This window comes from Macrotis lagotis, chromosome X, assembly GCF_037893015.1.
Source record: "Macrotis lagotis isolate mMagLag1 chromosome X, bilby.v1.9.chrom.fasta, whole genome shotgun sequence".
In the NCBI taxonomy this organism is placed as follows: Eukaryota; Metazoa; Chordata; class Mammalia; order Peramelemorphia; family Peramelidae; genus Macrotis; species Macrotis lagotis.
In genome coordinates, this window is record NC_133666.1 from 309,343,547 (window position 1) to 309,365,146 (window position 21,600).

Below are 21,600 nucleotides of genomic sequence, written 5' to 3' on the forward strand. Positions count from 1 at the left end.
TGTCAATTTTAAAAGGTAATGAAAAGTACAGGTAACAAAGGCTACAGGTATTCAAAGGAGATTAGAGGAATCAAGGAAAGAATTCATGAAAAGAAAAAAAAAGAATCTAGACCAGCCTGAAGAATGAGTAGTAATTTAGGTAGGACACACTTGGGAAGGAGAAAACAGTATCTGTCAAAACAAAGAGATTGGCAATATGAAATAATTATTTATAAGACTGAGCAAAACTGGCCTCACTCTAGCAGAGAATGTATGTTTTGTATAAGGGAAAATAAGTTTAATTATAGCTCAGGTGGAGTGATGATACAAAGCTCTAAATGTTTAAGTCCTTGTGATAGAGCACATAGGAACATGTCAGAGGAAGAAAGTTTTGTCTTTAGTCTCTCTAGTTGGTTAATTTCAAATCTTGGTTTATTCTACATTGTCAGGGAAGTGTAAAACTATCAAAAAGTGTGATTTGTTAATAACATAGAAAAGATCATTTATAAGGTTTTAAAGCAATAATGACCATCTGCTCTTAATCAAAAGGCTTTAAAAACATAATTAGCCTAGGAAATAAAAGAATGAGCACAAATAAAATAAATGACTGTCTCACTCAACAAAGTCTGTCTTAATAAGAATGGTAGTCATTTATTTAAACAAAGTGTCTAAACAGGTACAATTAAATAAATTGAATTAAATATGAATTAAATAAATTCATAATTGTTCAGGAATTTTTGCTTTGATGGATGTGTGTGTATATATATGTATGTGTGTGTGTGTGCACATACACATATATTTCATCAATTATTGTCCTTTATTCTCAAAGAGGACCAAAGTGATATCATTATATTAAGAGTCGAGTTACAGGGGCAGTTAGGTGGCACAGTGTATAGAGTACTGACCCTGGAGACAGGAAGACCTGAGTTCAAATCCAGCTTCATATGTTTAATAATTGCCTAGCCATGTGACTTTGGGCAAGTCACTTATCCCTATTGTCTTAATAAATAAAAAATTTTAAAAAGAATCAAGTTATAGTGTGTCCAGTTGTGAGCTTATCAGACCAACACAAACCGGAAATGCTCTACTACAGGTAGGGCACAAAAATTCCATGTGAACATTTAGGAGGGACTCTCTAAATTTGTGCATCTCACATTTCTTTTAAAACACACAAATTTATATTCATATGTTTTTTTTAAAAAGCTGAACCTATGATTTCATTTGTATAGATAACTATTCCACCAATGCAATTAAGGATCTGGTTCAATTTATAGTTGTAGAGAGATGCCCAGGACATGAGAGATTATATAATCTAGCCAGGATCACATTACCAGTATGGGTCAGAGGCTGAATTTGAACACAACTCTTTTGGATATCATATATATATATATATATATATATATATATATATATATATATATATATGTATGTATGTATATACATACATATATATATAATATACTATAGGTTTTTCCCAAAAAAATGTGATTAAAACTTGAGTACAACTATACAGACATTATTCTTTCAGTATAAATCAACAAATATATATGTTTATATACATATATATTCAAAGGAGTTTTCATTTTAGGAGTACAGTCTATTTTCAGAATGACCTAAAGTCAGGTCAATAGGTTATATAATCCATTCAAAACCTCCAGAGGTGGAAAGAACAATTAGCAAATACATGAATTACTCTTTTCCTAGCCTTGTTTACTATAAATTGTTCACCTGCTTCTTTTAATCAAGCAGTCTAAGAGGCTTCTGAAAATAAGCAATTAAAATGTCCAGAAATGAAATCCTGCCTCAATGAGGCATGATAAAGTTTGCACATACATGCACAGAGCAGAAAAAGAACAAGGAGTAACCATTTGGCCAAACCATTGTTTCATTCATTCTGATTAGATGGATTTAGTTGGCCAATTCATGAGAGATTAGAGATTTAAAGTAAATGACTGTGAAATCCCCTCATAAAACAGAAGCACTAAATCCTGAGCTAGTTATTGGTTAGGTTTTCCCCCTCCTTTAATCCTTTTCTTTCTTCTGGCCTTAATTTCCTTCCTAATTGGTTGTCCTTCATTTACCAACACCCTCCCCACCACCCCCATTCTACTATTGTTTATTTTTGTCTTTTCAGAAATCAGCTCTAAATGCAAAATTAAACCCACTTATTTTTCTCTTAACAATCTCATGGCTAATCCTACCCTTCTTCCCAAGATTCTGTGGACACTGAAGCTTGCCTTTCAAACTCTGATCTTTCCTATATCTCCTCCCTCCTTATTCATAAGGTATAGATCAGAATTGAAAAAGGTTATTAGGCATAATCTAGTTCACGACCTTATCACACAGTGGAGGAAACTAAGAGGTAGAAAGATAAAGTGATAACTTCAAGATCATACACAGACCACTTTTTATCGCTCCTTATAGTAACCCTTCTCTCCCTTCTTTCCTACCACCTTCCTTTGTCCATATTTAACTAGTTTTCCAGTTTTACCCCTTCCTATCTGCATTTTTGGAACAAAACACACACACACACACACACACACACACACACACACACACACACACACACCACAGCCTTTACAACATCTCCAAGATAGTAGGATTACTTTAGGGAAAGGATCTTCAAAAGTGTTTACAAAACCCTCTCGCTGGACCTGACCAATGACTTTATTTCCTCCTTGAGAAAGAGGTCATTGTTTCCTTGAGCCATAAGGGGCCTGGGGCAGGGAGGGCCCAAAGTGAAGCAAAGGAAAAACTTAGGTTGACAAGAAGGGCCTGAGGGGTTTCTGCCTTTGGCAAAGGGAGGTGGCAGGATGTGGATGTGTCAGAGGCTGAAGGAAGGAGTCCTCTGGGGCCTCAGGCACAATGACCTCATCAATCATTGCTTGGAAATGGTTCTGTGGCTAATTCCCTATGTAAACTTGGGCAAGCAACCTCCCTTTCCTCTGCTGTAAAATTAGAGGCTCCCTACTCTTTCAAGTCTCAAATTCTATGACTCTATGAGATCATTGCATTGTGGGGTCTCAGAGAAAAGACTCGTTGTCATAGTGGAGTAAAGCATATTTCTCTCAGTGAAGAATTCACCTGATGCAAAAGTCTCTGAGTCTTTGAGACCACCCAAAGGTTAGGGAAATGTAATTCCTTTTTTTAAATACACTAAGCAACTAATGTATTCAAAACACTCTGCAATCTTTGGTGGGTTATTTTTTAAATTGCTGCCAAATTGTTGTTTATATTATTCCTCATACACATTGCTCTTTCTCCCATCTTCATGCTTTTCAGACTGTCCCCCATTCCTGAATTCACTCTTTCTCACCTCCATCCCTAAAACTGCCAGTCTTCCTTCAAGACTCAACTTAAATATTACTTCTATGTGAGGATTTTGCTGATCTCCCAGCTGCCTGTGCCTTCTGTCCCACACCAATTATTAGCTTAAATCCAAGAGGGTTGCTGAAGACAGCTGGTACCCTCTTGTTAAATTTTCACTGTGAGCATTTATGCCTCAGATCAGCAACAAACACTACTAATCAGGGATTGGTTACCATCTTGTCGATTGTCCAGACTTTAAAAAGTGACAAAGAAAATGCCAGTAATGCAGATTCAACTGTATGTCAACATATTTTTTTAGAGAGCTAGCTGTTAAACATTTATCAACATGCCCCTGCTTAATTCTATTTTATATATACATGTATATATATATATATGAAATATATGTACTCATATATACTTATATGGTATAAAACTACCTACCTTTAGTATCCACCTGTCATACAACTTCATCTGTTCTTCTTCAAGAAGTCATAGCATATGCTGCAGCTACACACTGGTTAAAAACCATACAGAAGATAACTATCAGACATCAAGGATGTCTGCTCCAAGCATGTGAGGACTTCCCCCTGGCAGAATGGACAGATGAGAACAATTTGTTACAATGGCTATGAAGACAGCTGAAGCAGGTGCACTGGAATGCTCAGAACTTGGTCAGACTTGGAAAACAGACGTCATTACTTCCTGGGTCATCACTGGTCATCTTGACTTTTGTCCTGCTGCTGGATTTTAATGATTCTGGAAGAGAGAGTGAGCCTGATGACTTTGTGCAGTTCTGCTTCATTTAAATCCAATTCACACAACAGTCAAGACCACCCCCTTTATGTTATTGGTTCTCTTTGAAAATGAAGCATAAATATATTTACTTGTTTCTCTTCCAAATTAGAATATAAACTTCTTGGGAAAAAGAACCTGTTTTCCTTTTGTTGATGGAATCACAGCATTTAACACTATACCTGTCCCATAGAGGTATTGAATAAATTGATTGATTTATTGATATATTGATAAGTTGATATATTGACATTGGCTTGTCAATTGATTAATTTGTATAAGATAATTGTTTATAACATGGTACAATGGAAAGAATTCTGACTCAGTCAGAGGGCCTGGCTTTAAATTTTTACCTGATTGACCTTAGGGAAGTCATTTAACCCCCATGGGCCTCACCTTCTTCATCTGTAAAATGATTGCACTTGATGGTTTCTAAGATTGTTTCCAGATAAAGAACCATGGTCCTAACAGGAAGGAAGATACAGCATCTACTCTCCTGAGGTTTTTGATCTGGTTAAAGAGGTAAAATTGACATGGTCCAAACGCGAAGATACAAGATACTATGCAATCAAGAACTAAATTCTGTAGAGGAGACAGCTAGATGGTATAGTAGATATAGCACTGACCTTAGAGTTGGAGAGTTCAAATCTAGCCTCAGACTCTTTAGGTTTTTTTTTTTTTGTAAGGCAAACAGGGTTAAGTGGCTTGCCCAAGGCCACACAACTAGGTAATTATTAAGTGTCTGAGACCGGATTTGAACCCAGGTACTCCTGACTCCAGGGCCGGTGCTTTATTCACTGCGCCACCTAGCCACCCCTTAGCCTCAGACTCTTGCTACTTACTAGCTGTGTGACGTTGGACAAGTCACTTAACCCTAATTGAATTGCATCCAGGGTCATCTCCAGTCATCCTGATTCCTATCTGATCACTGGACCCAGATGGCTTTAGAGGAGAAAGTGAGGCTGGTGACTTAGCACAGCCCTCTCACTCAGATCCAATTCATGAGTTTGTCATGGCACACTTCTCAAGAATGAAGGTCAATCACCAAGATCAAATTGTATAGAATAAACCATGAATGCTGCAGGAATTCAAAGAAAAGACAGCTAAGTTGGAACTCTATTACATTCCTGTGGTCTAATAAGGAGAGGGGAAGCCTGGCAGACCCCAGACTTGACTGTTTTAGCAATAACTAGAAATAGGAAATGGATATGACTGTAAAACAAACAAAAACCTGAAGCTTTGGGGAAATCAGGCTGAGTCAGAAAAATGGTCAACTCCCCGAAACTCCCTCCATTTCAGCTTTCTCACTTCATGTGGATTTCCAATAGCTCTGAATCTTCCCATGGCCAGTTATCCTGCTCATCTAAACCTTTGGATTTTGGCATACCACAGAAAGCCTGTTGCAAGCCTGGCCTTGCTTCTCCTGTGCAGATTCAGAGCCCACTTACTCCTCATCAACAGTGATTGCTCACCACTGCCAGAGAGCTTGCCTAATCACCAGTGTGTGTGTGTGTGTGTGTGTGATCCTATGATCCTTGGGTCAGCTTTGTCCAGAGAAGGGCATCTCATGGGATCAGTTGACTCTACCAACAGACAGTTATAGCTGCAATGGCAAAGTTATCTGCCAATCTGAAAGCCCCCTCCCTTAGCAGAATTGCTTTAGGAGCTGGCAAGCTGTAGGAACCTTTATCTCAGCCTTTTAAAGCCCCATAAACTCTCTGAGGCACGTTGTTCTGAGATTTTGAAAGTCGAAAATCCAGGCAACATTTAGTAGTAGCAGCTCCAAAGTTGGATAGTGTCTGGAACCACATATTCTTTTTTCACCAGGCAGATAGTGGCTAAAGGACATTTCAGGTTCCTGGTCCTGGTACAAGTTGTTTGGACAGCAAGGTGGTGCAGTGATTAGAGTGCTGGTCCTGAAGTAGAAAGATTCAACAAATTGGACCTCAAGACACTTCCTAGCTGTGTGATCCTAGGCAAGTCACTTAACCCTGTTGGCTTTGGCTTCCTCCTTTGTAAAATGAACTGGAGAAGGAAATGGCAAACAATTCAAGTATCCTTGTCAAGAAAACCCCATATGGGTCATGTAGAATAATAGGACATGACTGAATGACAACAAATAACAAAAATCTCAAGAGATAACCCAACTCTTTCACCGAAAATTTGAATTATCTATCTATCTATCTATCTATCTATCTATCTATCTATCTATCTATCTATTCAGCAATCTTAAAAGCCTTCTGCTTAAGTCATTAAAGCCAATCTGCCAAGTGTAGACTCAGAATGCTCATACCTAAACTACACTAGTTATCTACCCACAGCTCTCATTTTGGGGGAGGGCCATTTACAGAAGAATTCCTGTCCTCCTGTTCATGTCCCTCCTGGAGAGGTTAAATGGGCAGCACTCCATTTTTTTCTTATAAGTTCAGAAACTATGAGAGTCATTTGAAGACCTTACACATGATTAATAGTGATTCCAGATAATTATGGCATAGCACTAAGCCAACACATATAAGCATGGGGCATTTCTTTAATTCAAATGGCCTTCACTCTGATCTCTTTCCACTGGAACTCAGAATCCTAGCCCTCAAGCCCTGATTGATTAACTTTTGCTTTATCTTAACCATCCTCATGGCAGCACACTTCCATTAGTTGTTTTATATTCCCAGTTTGACATAGTAAGCACTTAATTTTTTTTCATATTTACCCTGGTTAAGGACTGAGTTGCCCTAGTAGAGGCTGTAGCTTTTTGCTGTAACCTATCTTGTGTGAGGGTAACATTTAATTTCATCACAGACTTGACCTTGTGTTAAGGAGACAATTTCATTTTGGTGGTGATAGATTTCCTGACCAAGATAGTTCAGTATAGGACCTCTACCTGCTCCTGAAGGAAATTTTCTGACTCTATTGATTTTCTTATATCACTTCCAATTTGAGCCCCTAGCTTGTCTCATATTTCCCCTGCTAGCTTCCCCATGACCCTGTAAGTAAAGAACTAATTTTTTCTGTGGTATATCATGCCCAATTCAATAGGTAGACTGTATAGAATGCACTCCCAATAGCAATATTCTGCAAAAAACAGCTACAAAAAAGCTACTTGGTCCAAACTTTCCCCCAAGAAGAGTTAAGAAAATATGCTTTACAGAGGTAGCAGGAGGAAGGAATTTCAAAGAAACAAAAAGGGAAGAAGTTTTAAGAGTTACTGACAGTTTGGTTGAATCACAGAATGAGGGAGGGGGAGCAATGTCCTTTAAAGATGGAAAGATAAGAACAACTTCACTGGCCCTGGGGTCAGGAGAACCTGAGCTCAGATCCAGCTTCAGACACTTAATTACTTAGCTGTGTGACTTTGGGCAAGTCACTTAACCCTATTGCCTTGAAAATCCCCCTCTCCCCACAGTGATGGAAAGATAACCTGGCTCCAGGTTGTGGGGGGCTTTAAAAGATAAACAGATGAATTTTTTTTATCTTGGGGCAATAATACACCACTGGAATTTCATTGGCTTTGGGAGTCACATGGTTAGCTCTGTATGTAAAAAAAAATAATTTCATCAACCATTTTGGATGATGGATTGGAGTGATGATAGCCCTGAGACTGGGAGAACAATTAAAAGGCTGTTGCAATCACCTAGGTGATGATGGCTGTGTGAATAGAAAGAAGGGTCAGGTGTAAGTGATGTCATGAGGATATTAACAGAAAAATCTGGCTACTGATTAAATATGTAGGATGAGGGAGAGTGAGGACCATACAATAATTTTGAGATTATGAACTTGAGCCTGGAAGAATAATGGTACTTTTGACAGAAAAAGGAAAGTTTGAAATAAGGAAGGGTTTGGGAGGAAAAGATAATGAGTGCAGATCTGGACTTGGAGAGTTTGATATGTCTCTGGTACATCTAATTTGAATTGTTCAATAGGCAATTGGTGATGGACCAGAAAAGCTCAAGGGAGAGCCTGAGGCTGGATATATAGATCTAGAAGTCATTTGCATAGAAATGATAATTAAACCCATGGGAACTGAGAAGATTATCAAGAGAGCATAGAGAAGAGAAAAGAGAATTAATGCAAAATGTGCACACCCTAAAACAGAATGGATAGCTTTCATCAATGCTGGTTCAACTTCTTGAGATCTTGTACATGCTTATAATCTATGAAGTCAACCAAATCATGAGGGCACACCTATGGCCCCATCAGCAGGTTTTTGATGACTGGGAATGGGGTCATGAAAGGAAGGAAATAAACATTTATTAAATGCCTACTCTATACCAGGCAAGTGCTTTAGAATGACTATCTCTTGACTCTCCCAGAAATCTTAGGAAGTCGATGTTATTATTTTCATTTTACAATTGGGGAAACCAAAGCAAACTAAAGTTAAATCACGCAGCTAATAAGTGTCTGAGGATCTATTTTGTCTCAGGTCTTCCTGATTATCCATGGCTAGTTGCCCCTGTAAAGGGGCTTCATTGTTTAAGACTGGAACTTTAGGAAATTAGGTTGTCAAACAACGGTCAACAATTGGTACTCCTTCCATTTTGTACAACCTTCATAATTTTGTATAAACTCTCTTAGCTTGAAATTTCTAACCACAAATCAATCTTCCTACCTCTCTCTTCCCTTGAATCTTGATATTTTGCAGACAGCCTGATGTTTATTTAAAGAACAGGTTTTTTAGTAGTTATCCACCTTTCCTCTAACTTGGAACCTGTCTCTTTTACCCATAAAGGGAATTGATCCCCTTCCTAGAGATTGGAAGCAGTATTGTACAGTAGAAAGAGTAGTGACTTTGGCAAGAGAGGGTTTGGTTCAATCACACAGGTGACACTTTCTACCTCTGTGATATTGGACAATAACTCCCTGAATTTCCTCAGCTAAAAAAAAGAGGGTTTCTGAAGTCTCCCCGAGATGCATGATCTAATTTTAAAAAGAACAGCATTTTGGTCATACTAAAAGCTATCTGCTTGAGACAAAGGCAAGGACTCCAATGTCCTTCAACTTCAAATTCTTCATTAGAGGATTTGGTGAGGCATTTTAAAAGGTTCTAGTGGGGAAAAAAAAGGTTCTAGTGACTACTGAGTGCCAGAGTGCTATTAACCTCTTACACAATCATCCCTAAGAAAATTCAGATGGACTCAGAAGGTGTTATGAAGAGAAGAGTCATCAGTGACTTTATGAAACAGAACCACTACTACTCCACCCTTTGGTATATTCTGTTCTGGAGGCCCCAATCACTTAAAGCTTGGCCTAGTATGCAAGACTTACCCAGGAATCTCCAAGACACTTAGAGGTTTTATCTGGTACTCTTGCTCTTGTTCTTTCCAAAACATGCAATTCAACTATCAGGTTACATTGGGTCAAACTAACAACATCTCAATGACAACATCTTTGTTGTCATTCAGTCATTTTTTCAGTTGAGTCTGAGTTTTCAAGACCCATTTGGGAGTTTCTTGACAAAGATACTAGAGGGTTTTGCCCATTTCCTTCTCCAGCCCATTTTACAGATGGGGAAACTAGGGCAAAAAGGGTTAAGTGACTTTCTCAGGATCACATAGCTTGTAAGTTCCTAAAGATGGACTTAAACTCAGAAAAATGAGTCTTCCTGACTCTAGATCTGGCCCTATTCATTCAAGCTACTAGCTGTCCTTTTTGTATGCTATCAATAGATAGGAGTAGGAGCTGTTGTTCTATGGATCATCTATCCTGTATTCCAGATGTGGTAAAAAGTATTGTCAGACAAAGAATGTCCAGCTAAGTGGTGCTTTAGCAACCCATTCAGGACCTTTCTAAATATTTCCCCCTAATGCTTCCTCTTCCTCCCCAAGATAGCTTTCAGCTTGGTTTATTCAAATTATCAAAAAAAAAAAAGATCACATGAATAGAACTAGGGAAAAAACTTAGAAACCACTAATTTCAGTTTAATCATTTCACAGATGAAGACACTGATGGCTAGAGAGGTTTAATGACTTACCCAAGGTCATGCAATTAGTGAATTTTTGACATGAAATTTGAATGCAATTCAAATTCAATAGTCTATCCACAACACCAGTGGTATCAAACTCAAATAAAAACAGGAACCACTAAGCTAAACATAAGGATCCCTATAGGACACATATTGACTTAGAAAATCACATGTTAAGATTATCTATGTTTTATTATATCTTTGTTTATTTTGTGAAATATTTCCCAATTACATTTTTTTGGTTTTTGCAAGGCAATGGGGTTAAGTTACTTGGTCAAGGTCACACAGCTAGGTAATTATTAAGTGTCTGAGACTGGATTTGAACCCAGGTACTCCTGACTCCAGGGCCAGTGCTTTATCCACTGCGCCATCCCAATTACATTTTTATCTAGTTTAGATTGCAAATATTTTTTAGTATTACCCCACTCTGTGTGGCAGAAACTATATCCCACTTTTGGTAGGGGCTCCTCAAATACCCAGGAGTTTCAATATAAGAGATTACCAACAGGGATTCCCCTTTGTCTTCAAGTAAATTTCTCAATTGAAAATAGCTTCCCCCTATTCTACCCACAATAAAGTCTACCTTTTTCTTTTCTTTTGAGAACATGCTTTTGTCTTAAAATAAAATTATAACTAGACTAGCACAGCCAGTGTCTGTTCTCATTGTCCTTAGAATCTAAGTTGGGAAGTAATAGGACCAGAAACCAGAGGGCCACCAAGACTAGGAGTATTGGTATAGTCACTATGGGTATATATATCCTGCTTTGCTGCTAGACAGATAACCCAACCCCAAAATCATGGCACTCTTCATCTGCTCACCCAAGTCTTGCATGGCCTCCATCAGACCTAGTTATACAGGAGGAAAAGGGAGAGAGTTTCCATCTTAGGCTGATGTTACTTGTCAGAGCCCATGACTACTGGCTAGAAGGGTAGCAAATGATACATGTACAACTAAGAAAGGCTTGGAAGAAAAAGGGTTGTCAAGGACACCATTGTAGCCATCCCTATCTAACCCTTTGTTGTCTTGTGTATGGAAGTATTAAAGAGTTCATAGGACAGTCAAAAAGCTTTCTTGGTGGTATGCACAACACAGAGGAACATAACCACATTCAACCTCTAAGGGCTCCCACCTGATTCTTGAGCCTTTTTTCTAAAGACATCTGCTGAGGAAATCCACTCCCTTCTGGGCAGCTTATTCTATTGAGGTAATTGTCATTGTTAGGAAGTTTTTCCTGACACTTAGCCTAAGTTTCCTTCTTTGTAACTTCCTAATTCTGTCCTCTGGGAGCAAACAGAATGAGCCTAATTCCTCTTCCACATGCACATGATAACCATACCTTTCAAATACTTAAACCCAGCAGTCATGTTGCCCCTTGAGTCTTCTTTCCTCTAAGGGTGTGGAACAGCCCAAACTATGATAGGGTGGAGGAATTAAGCTTGGCATGCTTATAGGAAAGTGAAGAGTTCTGACTGATGACAGCAAAACATGCATGTTAGGTGGGGAGTAGCGAAACAATCTTAAAGAGATAAACAATATAAAATATTTGGAAGACCATCTACTAATGATGCAGAGAACTATGAATATAAGGGATTTGTAATTAGAAACAAATTTTGTAATCCTTTTTACTATTTTTATTATTCCATTGTTAAATGTAAAATTTGTAGTCTCCTCATTCCTAACCCCCAGCTTCAGGTTTCCAGCTACCTGTCCTTGCCCATTGATGCTGATGTGACAGGAAATGACTTTGAATTTAGAATCATGCCCCTTGGACAGGAAGGACTAGTATGTAGTTTGCCCATTGGAGAATACCAGTGCTAGACCACTCTCCAAATGCCATCCTTTGTCCAACCCACTACAGAAGTGTATTTAAGAAGCTCTACCCCTTCTTGATTCTTCTTGACTCTACCTTCCACCTTGCTAGGTGGCCATGTGCTCCCAACCTAGGCCCTGCTGGAGCACCATGGGCTCTCATGTCTTGTGACCAGACCAAGCTAGCTCTCATGGCTGTCTGTCTTTTCTCTTCTTCCTTCTTCTTCTTTGTCTTCTTCCTTTTTCTTCTTCTTTCTTCTTCTTCCTCTTCTCTCTCCCTCTCTTCCTCCTCCTCCCTCTCCCTTTTCCCCCTTCTCTTACTCAAACTTTGCTTAGCCTGTCCTCAAGTGCTTACTGCTTTTTTAGGTGTTTAATCTGTATCTTTTGTAAAACATCTATAATAAATCTTAAGCAGTTTAAAATCCCAAGGTTTATGTGAATTTATTCACTTTCACTAAGCCTTAATCATTACTGGAGACCCCAATTCTCATCCACAACACTAAGATAAATCCAGGTACTATATGAACACAATTACAAAACATTTTTCACACAAATAAACTCAGATCTAAACAGCTGTGAAAATTATTAATGCTCCTAGCCTGACTACAGAAAAGTATGGAAAGATTTGTATGAACTGGTGCTGAGTAAAGTGAGCAGAACCAGGAGAACGTTATACACATTAACAGCAAAATTGTGAGTAATCAGCTATGATGGACAATGCTCCTCCCAGTAGCTCAGTGATCAAGGTCTATCCTGAGAGATCAGTTAAAGAAAATGCCATTCACACACATCCAGAGAAAAACCTATGGATTCTGAATATAGAGCAAAGCATGCTACATTCATTTTTTAAAACTTGTTTTCTGTTTTCTTTCTTTCTTTCTTTCTTTCTTTCTTTCTTACTTACTTACTTTCTTCTTTTACACATGACTAATATGGAAATATGTTAAACATAATTGTACATGTTTAGCCTATATCAGATTGTTTTCTACCAGGGAGGGGGGGAAGGAAGACAAGTGGTAGAAAAATGTAGAACTCAAAAGCTTTCAAAAGAATGAATGTTGAAAACTATATTTGCATGTAATTGGAAAATAAATTCTTAAAAAAATATCAATGTTCCTGGATCAGCCAAGCTAATATTAATAAAATGACTATTTTACCTAAATTTATTTACTTATTCAGTCCTGTACCAATCAAACTACCAAAATTATTTTGTAGATCTGGGGAAAATAATACCAGAATTTATCTGGAAGAACAAAAGGTTAAGAATATCAAGGGAATTCATGAAAAAATGCCAAAGGAAGGTGGCCTACTCATACCAGATCTAAAACTATGTTATAAAGCTGCAATCATTAAAACTAATTGGTACTGAATAAGAAATAGAGTGAAGTAAATTAGGTACACAAGACACAGTAGTAAATGAGTATAAGTTTCTTTTTTTTCTTTCAGGTTTTTTTTTGCAAGGCAAACGGGGTTAAGTGGCTTGCCCAAGACCACACAGCTAGGTAATTATTAAATGTCTGAGACCGGATTTGAACCCAGGTACTACTGACTCCAGGGCCGGTGCTTTATCGACTAGGCCACCTAGCCATCCCTTGAATTTAAGTTTCTGAATAAGAACTATTTGACTGCTGAAAAAAAGTGGAATACAGTAAAGCAGAAAACTAGGTATAGATCAAGGTAAGTAAAAAATGGCTTAGAGTGATTTAAAAAAAGCAAATTAGGAGAGTAAAATCTATAGTGAAGGGAAGAATTTATGAAGAAACAAGAGATAGAAAACATTATATATGCAAAATGAATAATTTTGATTACATTAAATTGAAAAGGTCTTACAGAAACAAAAGCAACATGACCAAGATTAGAAGGAAAACAGAAAGATGGGAAATAATTTTTTGTAATACATGTTTTTGATAAAGGCCTCATTTCTGAAATAGATAGTGAACAGAGTAAAACTTATAAGAAAGCACATCATTTCCCAATTAATAATGGTCAAAGAATATGTACAGACAGTTTTCAGATGAAGAAATTAAAACTATCTATAGTCATATGGAAAAATCTCTAAATCACTTTTGATTAGAGAAATGCAAACAACTCTGAGATATCACCTCATACCTATCATATTGGTTATTATGACAGAAAAGAAAACTGATAAATGTTGGAGAAGATGTGGGAAAACTTGAACACAAATGCATTGTTGGTGGAGTTGTAAATTGATTCAACCATTATGGAGAGCAATTTGGAACTATGCCCAAAAGGCAATACAACTTTGCACACCTTTTATTCAGCATTACCACTACTAGGTCTATATCCCAAAGATCATAAAAAAGGGAAAAGACCCTACATATACAAAAATATTTATAGCAGCTCTTTTTTGTGATGTCAAAGAATTGGAAATTGAGGGAATATCCATCAATTGGAGAATGACTAAACAAGTTGTGGTGTATGAATGTCATGGAATAGTATTGTGCTATAAGAAATGATGAGCAGGTAGATTTCAGAAAAAACTGGACTTGTATGAATTGGTGCTGAGTGAAATGAGCAGAACTAGAACATTATATACTGTGTAACAGCAACCTTATGCAATGATTAACCATAATTAATTTAGCTCTTCTCAGCAATTCAATATCCAAGACAATTCCAAAAGATTCCTGACATAAAATTCTATCTACATCCAGAATTGTGGAGTCTGAATGCAGAACAAAGTATATTCTTTTTGGTTTTTGTTTTATTTTGTGTTTTGTGACTTTTCCTTTTTGTTCCATTTCTTCTTTTACAACATGACTAATGTAAAATTATGTTTCCATGATTGCACATGTATAACATATATCAGATTGCTTGTCATCTTGGGGGAGGGGGAAGGAAGGAAGGGAAAAAAATTTGGAACTCAAAGTCTTATAAAATGAATGTTGCAAACTATCTTTACATGTAATTGGAAAAGAATAAAATTCTATTTTTAAAAAGAGAGTCAAAGAACAGATTACTGAATGCCAGACAAAGCAGTCTGGACCTGATACCTTAGACAACAGGACCACTAAGGGAAAATACCTTCATTTAAGAGAGGAGGATGCCCCTCTGGGAAAATCTTTTCCTTAGTAGATCCAGGAATAGCATACTATACCAACTTTCCTATTCTCTTCTTTAAGAGCAATTCAATGCAACCAGAAACCTAATTTCCCTAGACTTCCAGATACAGTTGTACAGACCTTGAACACTACCAGGTTCAGGAGTATATTAGGAAAGCTGTGATCCACGAAATAATGAGAAAAGGAAGACGAGGATAGGAAATGGTACAGCCCTAATGCAAGACACTGAAGTGTAGGATTTGATAAATAACTGATCAATATTGATTCACTAGAACCTGGGTCTCTGAGACTCCAACTTCCCAATCTCTCCCTTCTCCCCAACTTCAAGATGTACTCCAGGCAGGTTATAGCCCTCATATCTCTCTGCCAGCACAGTGTTCAATCCATTCCACTATTGCAATTTGCCTCACCTAAAACTTCTTTCTTTGTTCCTCCTTTTCAAATGTTAGCCATCCTTCAAGGTCTAGCTTAAGGTTACTTCTTCTATGAAACCTTCCCTGACTATGGCCATCTCTAAAGAGAAGCAATAAGATAAAGCAAATAAAGCACTGGATTTGGAATCAGGAAGGCCAAGGTTAGAATCCTGCCTTACACTAACTATGTGAAACTGGGCAAGTCATTTCATTTCTCTGAGCTTCAATTTCTACATATGAAAAAAAGGATAATAAAGACATCCATCTCCTAGGGTGGTTGTTATGACCATAAAGTAATATTAACATCAGTTATTCTCATTCTCTTTCTCCTCTGAACTTTCTGAAGAAGAGTCTTATCTGAGTATTGCTCATCTAATTAAATTGAAGAATACCTAACCCCTCTAAAGTCAGGGACCTCACACAGACCTTGGCACTTACTAGTTAAATATCTGTTGCTAAACTGATCTGATATAATGATATAATGAGGTGCTGATCTAGCAATATCAAAGCTGGAAAGAAGGAAAAATACATGGTGTTCTTAGGAAATAACTGCTAAAAGAGAATTTGGAAATGAAAATGTGCCTATGAGCTTACCTAGTGTCTAAGATGGTCTCAGAACTAAATCAGGAGAGAAACTGCCTCCCCCTCCTCCCTCTCCCCCCCAAAGGAAAGTTTTGGGATAGAGTTAGAAAAGTGGGTGAGCAGAGTGAAGTTAGCAGTAACCTCTCTTTGAACCCCTCTGTGCTTCCCAGGGCTAGGATGTTGTCATCCCTTCAGCAGATACTCGACCAGGAAGTCTGTTGCTCTGATTCTAGAAGATCTAAGGAATTAAAGATCTGAGATGTTGTCTCCATTGCCTGGTGAGTGCTAATTACAGTTTTAAACAACTGCTCCAGACTCTCTTTCATCTTTGGGGAATCTGACAAAGTAGGTTTTAGTTTTCTGCCAAATCCTTGGCATTTCATGGTCAGAGTGAGGAGTCATGAATGGAGCCAGTGTCTCCCCTAAGGAATGGACCCCTTATGGAGGGTATGGATGGAGGGAGAGGGATGAGAAGGATGAGAGGACTCGATTGCCTGCTGTAGTCTTGTTAATGAGCTAATCTGGCACATGGCAATTGGGAAGTGGGAGTCACAGAGTGTCTCTTTATGTAAAGTTCCCAGTTTTTGCAAAAATAGTGAGATTTTGACCAGATCCTGTTTCCCTCTTTCCTGACTTTCTAGAGGTGTCAGTGAGTCAATCTGGGACCTGGAAAATTATATGCTTTGACTATTTTTGTCTACATAGCCCAAGTGAGATTGACATTGGCAAGGGTGGAAAAATAATGGATCATATTCCTGGACTGGGCTTAACTCAGTTCAATCCCATAAGCATTTATTTGACACCTACTTTTGGCTCAACTCTGTGCCAAGAGTTTAGAGGAGACAAAAGAAGTGTCAGACCCAGTACCTGTACTTAAGAAGCTTATCTAACTAAAGCATACAAATGTACACATATACAGGAAATAGCACAATTCAGGAGATCTCTAAGTTACAAATATTAGGTCCTATAGATACCTATAGGACTGTGAACCCTACACATATATCTCTACATGTAATTCCCCAGTCCCTACCCTGAGGACAGACTCTCCCCACATTTCCCTTATACATTCCCTCTATGCACCGCCTGCTTCAGACAGTCAATGGTTTCTAGGATGGGAATGTTCTGAACCAATATCTCTTTCCCAGCCCCTTGCCTCCTTCTCAATTGCACTGCATTTCTGCTGTACCTATTCCTCATTTCTTTCACCACACACAGTTCAGTAACTTGGACAGAGGGAATTCCACATCTCTCCCCTAATAACCTAGGACAGACATTTACAATGGCTCCATTTTTCTTTGCTCTCTTCTGGAGGCCTTTCATAAAGCATATCTGGTAATCCAGCCCAGTTATCCTGGGAATGGAAGGAAGGTGGATGGAGGGAGGGAAAACTGGGACAAGTTGACTTCCCAGTCTCTGAGACCCAACCCCAGAAAGTTAGTGCTGACACAAGGGGAGTACCAAATGCGATTAGGATGCTAAGAGAAGTAAGGCAAATAATATAGCTCACCATGAATCTATATGGATTGGAGACATAATAATGATAGTTGACATTTCTATAGACCTGTCATTTGAGCCTCCAGCAATCTTATGAGCCAGAGACTATAAATATTATCCTCCTTTTATGGATGACAAAATTGTGAATCACAGAGATTAAGCAGCATGCCCGGGATCACATTGCTAGTAAGTATCACAGAAAAAAAAATTCAAGCCTAACCCTGCAGTCTCAAAGAAGAATTCTCTAGTCCATTGGTGAGGCTTGAGCTATCATGATTACTTATAAAAGAAACTTTGAGAATCACAGAAATGTAGATAGGTTTGATTGGTAAAAAACAAAGTCTCAAAACTTGTTTCCCAAGCACCAAGTCCTGGAAGAGAATGAAAATGATTAAAAAACATCAAAGAATAAGCAAGAGGCAAGAAGAAGCAAAAACAAACAAACAAACAAATGAATAAATACAGGCCAATGGATGGGAGCACCAAAGAGGAGCAATGACCAGAGAAGTCTACTGGGAGCAGAGGAGATCAACAGAAGGCAAGCAATATGACACAGAAGAGAGTGAAGGAGAGTACTGATACATGAGACCCCAAATGGAAACCCACCCAGGGCAGTACTATGAGTCACAGGAATAATGCAAGTTGAGGTTTGTTTCTTAAGGGATGTTTCTATGAGTGATTTATATGTAAGTCCTACCTGATTCTACCAACCATAATGTACCTGAACTTTATTCATGATACTCAATCCATCTGGCATATTCTTTTTTTCCTCTTTCCATATTAAAATCTTATCCTTCAAGCCCCAACTCAAATCTTTCCATGAAATCTTCCCTAAACAACCCAGATAAAGTTAATCTCTTCCTTCCTTCCCTGTAGCACTTACTGTCAAAACACACCCTGCTTATCTTGTGCACATGTCATTTCTCCCCTCCTGGAGAACAGAAAACACAGCTTAATAAATATCCTTCCTACAGCCTAGAGCCTTGACTTCAAATAATACCATTTTCGAAAAGTATTATGACAAGGATGTATATTATTTATCTAATTTATATGTAGCTGGATAAATAAAAAACTTGAATTAAGGTTGCTAAGAAAAATATCAACAATCTCAGATATGTAGACAATGCCACTTCACAGCAGAAAGTGAAGAATTAAAAGGCTTCTTGATGAGAGTGAAAGAGGAGAGTATAAAAGCTGGCTTGAAGTTAACATTTTAAAAAAACCCTATGATTTTGGCAACTAGTTTCATTACTTCCTAGCAAACTGAGAGAGAAGAAATGGATTTTATATTCTTGGGTTCAAAATCATGGCATATGCATTACTGCAGCCACGAAATTAAAAGATCCTTGCTCCTTGGAAGAAAACTATGACAAATAGGACTGCATACTTAAAAAACAGACATCACCTTGCTGACAGTGGTCCAAATAATCAAAACCATGGTTTTTCCAGTAATAATGAATGATTGTGAGAGTCCTGAGATTATAAGAAAAATTGAGCACCACAAAAATCTATGCTTTTAAATTCTGAAGCTAGAGAAGACTTTTGAAAGTTCCTTGGTCAGCAAGAAGATCAGATCGAAATTAATCCAAACTATTTGCTGGAAGAGCAAATACTGAAACTGAAGCTTTAATATTTTGGCCACATAATAAGATCGGGTTCATTGGGAAAGCCCTGATATTAGGGAAGATTGAAGGAAAAAGAGAATTGAAGTGGCTAGATAGCAACCTGGAGGAAATGAATGAATTTGGACAGATATATATAGTGCTATATAGTCCTTAGAGTCAGGAAGAGTAGGACACAACTAGATGACTAAATAGCAACAAAACTACTTAATGAAGGGATTTGCACATATCACACTTATTAAATGTCTCTCAAATAGTAAATGATTCTTCCTGCTCCACCCCACTTCTGATGATTTCCTTATTTTATGAAGCCCCTGTTTGGGATTATTGGGGGTAGTCTGTCAATGGAAATGACACAAAGAAAAGACCCAAACCTATGATCTTAGAGTTATTAGACTAGATTTAGCACAATTCAAGAATGAAGGACACACATCAGTAGCAGTAGCAGTACGTGCAGGAAAGCCAAGTGGAAACGGCGCTTCCAAACAAAACTGGACATCAACAGGGACCTCGCAACATTTTGATCATATTCTCATAATGCTGGAAGCCCAGCTTAGAGCACAGCTCTGCAGAGCCCAACCCCAGAGGTTAATAACATTCAGAGTAGTTAATAGGCTTCACAAAGATCCTGCTGGGTTTTCAGTTACTTGAGATTTAATTAAATTAACAAATTGGTCCCTTTGCCCAACATCTTTCTATCCCGTGTACCTTAGCATATGTCAGTCAGGTTAATCCAACATCTCCAGATGGCTCTGAGTTCTCTTTGTAAATTGAATGCCAAACAATCACTGGGAAGGTAGACCCCGTGGAGAGATAAGGAAAGAAAGAGACAGGCGGGAAAAGAGAGAGAAAGAAAAAATAAAAACAAGATTAAATTTGCTTTAATTATATATGCACATATTTATTCATATCTACCATATACACTTTTTTTCAAAGAAGGAAACTATAACAATTTCAAAAGGTTTGAGTTTCACTAACATGTCTTCCTGACATCTAGCCACAGAACTATAAGTACCATGAGGGCAGGGCCTAGATCTTTTTTTTTTTCAGGGCCTTGATCTTATTGAAACTTTGTATATGTAATGAATGCTTCCTAAATTGAGAGTGAGAGATACACACAGAGACAAAAAGACAGAGATATAAAGATAGAGAATAGAAGACAGAAACCATATAGAACCCTGTTTCATCATTATTCATTTGTTGTCATAAATAAATATATTTAACTTCCCCTAGGAAAGCCCACTTGCTCCATGGATTCAAAGTTTATTCCAAACGGGCCTTTGTCCAAAGCTATCTCAGCAAGAATATAAGACATGACATAATCACTTACCAGTCACCAGGACCGAGGCCCAAAGACATTGGGTCTGTTTTGCAGATGCCAACAGGTCTGACTTGTTTTAAGCAATAAGGTTCTTGCCTAAGGAGGGGAAATGAGGTGGGTGGTCTGCCCTGGCACTATCTTCAGAGTCACTCAAATAATACCTCTCCAGACTTCAATTACACAGACTGTATGTGAATTAAGTGAGGGAAAGAAACACCCAAGAGGAAGGAGAAAGCTGAAGCACACACAAAGGATGTTTAAAAGGATCCCTATGTCTCAGGATGGTCTGTAATGGCTCATAAATAACATGCTCTCAGACTCAATAATGCTGGGATACAAACCAGCATCGATCATGATAGAAAGGGCACTAATGGAAATAGTAGCTTGACACCAAATCAAGAGTTTCTTTGATGGAAGGTCAATTTGGAGATTAATTTTAGCATAACTTTAGAGATGGCAAGTGGGAGGAGAAAAGAATGGCAACTGGGGAGGGGGGATAATGACTCAGTTAGAAACATTTTCTAGAGACTGTTACAAGAAAGGAGTTGACCAAGAAGTCTAGTTTTCCCAGTTTGGGAAACTTGAGGTCAGGTAGTGAAAGTATGACATACCCTTCAATGGAAATATCAAGTTCAATTCAAATCAGCAATGATTGATGGATTATGCACTGGGTTCTATTTTAGAAGTTAGAGAGATTTCAGATAGTAGGAAGCATTCCTCCCTTCAGGAACTTTCAGTCTAGGGAGAAAGAGATAAAAAAAATCAATAATAATAATGAAGATGGTGCATTCAATTTAGCAAGCATTTATTAAAGTTATTTTGGGCAGAGCTCTGTGCTAGTTGAGGGGAAAGATGCAAAGTTTCAATAAGACCTAATCCCTAGCCTCATGGTGCTTACAGTCTCCTGGTTAGATGTCAGGAAGCATGTCAGTTATTCTCAAGTTTTGGAATAGTTATTCTTTCCTCTTTCCAAAAAAAAAAGTGTGTTTGGAAAAATATCCATAATTAAAAGTATTTTAGTTAAAATTAATTGAAGGGAGGAAATTTGAGGTTTTACACACATACAGTCCCAAGGTATTTGGAGATTTGGAGAAAGGAAAAAAGGATTTTGCCTTGCCTAGAGCAAAATGAGTGGGCATCCCTGAGGTTCAGTGTTAAGGCAATTAATTAGCCAGCCTCTTTAAAGCCTTTGAAAAGCACCATATGGTCTTGTTTGCTAGTGCAATTTGTTAATATTTAGAGATG

General features: G+C 37.9%; 1 long non-coding RNA gene across 1 annotated transcript in view; it reads right to left on the reverse strand.

Moving 5' to 3' along the window:
* The window catches only part of LOC141498443 (uncharacterized), a 35,859-nt gene extending 14,702 nt beyond the window's left edge, over positions 1-21,157 (reverse strand). The window contains exons 1-3 of the long non-coding RNA XR_012471644.1: positions 20,967-21,157; positions 19,743-19,822; positions 3,730-3,875 (exon numbers count right to left, since the gene is read on the reverse strand). This is a non-coding gene — a long non-coding RNA (uncharacterized LOC141498443). The remainder of the gene's footprint in view (positions 1-3,729; positions 3,876-19,742; positions 19,823-20,966) is intronic.
* Positions 21,158-21,600: the final 443 nt, after the last annotated feature.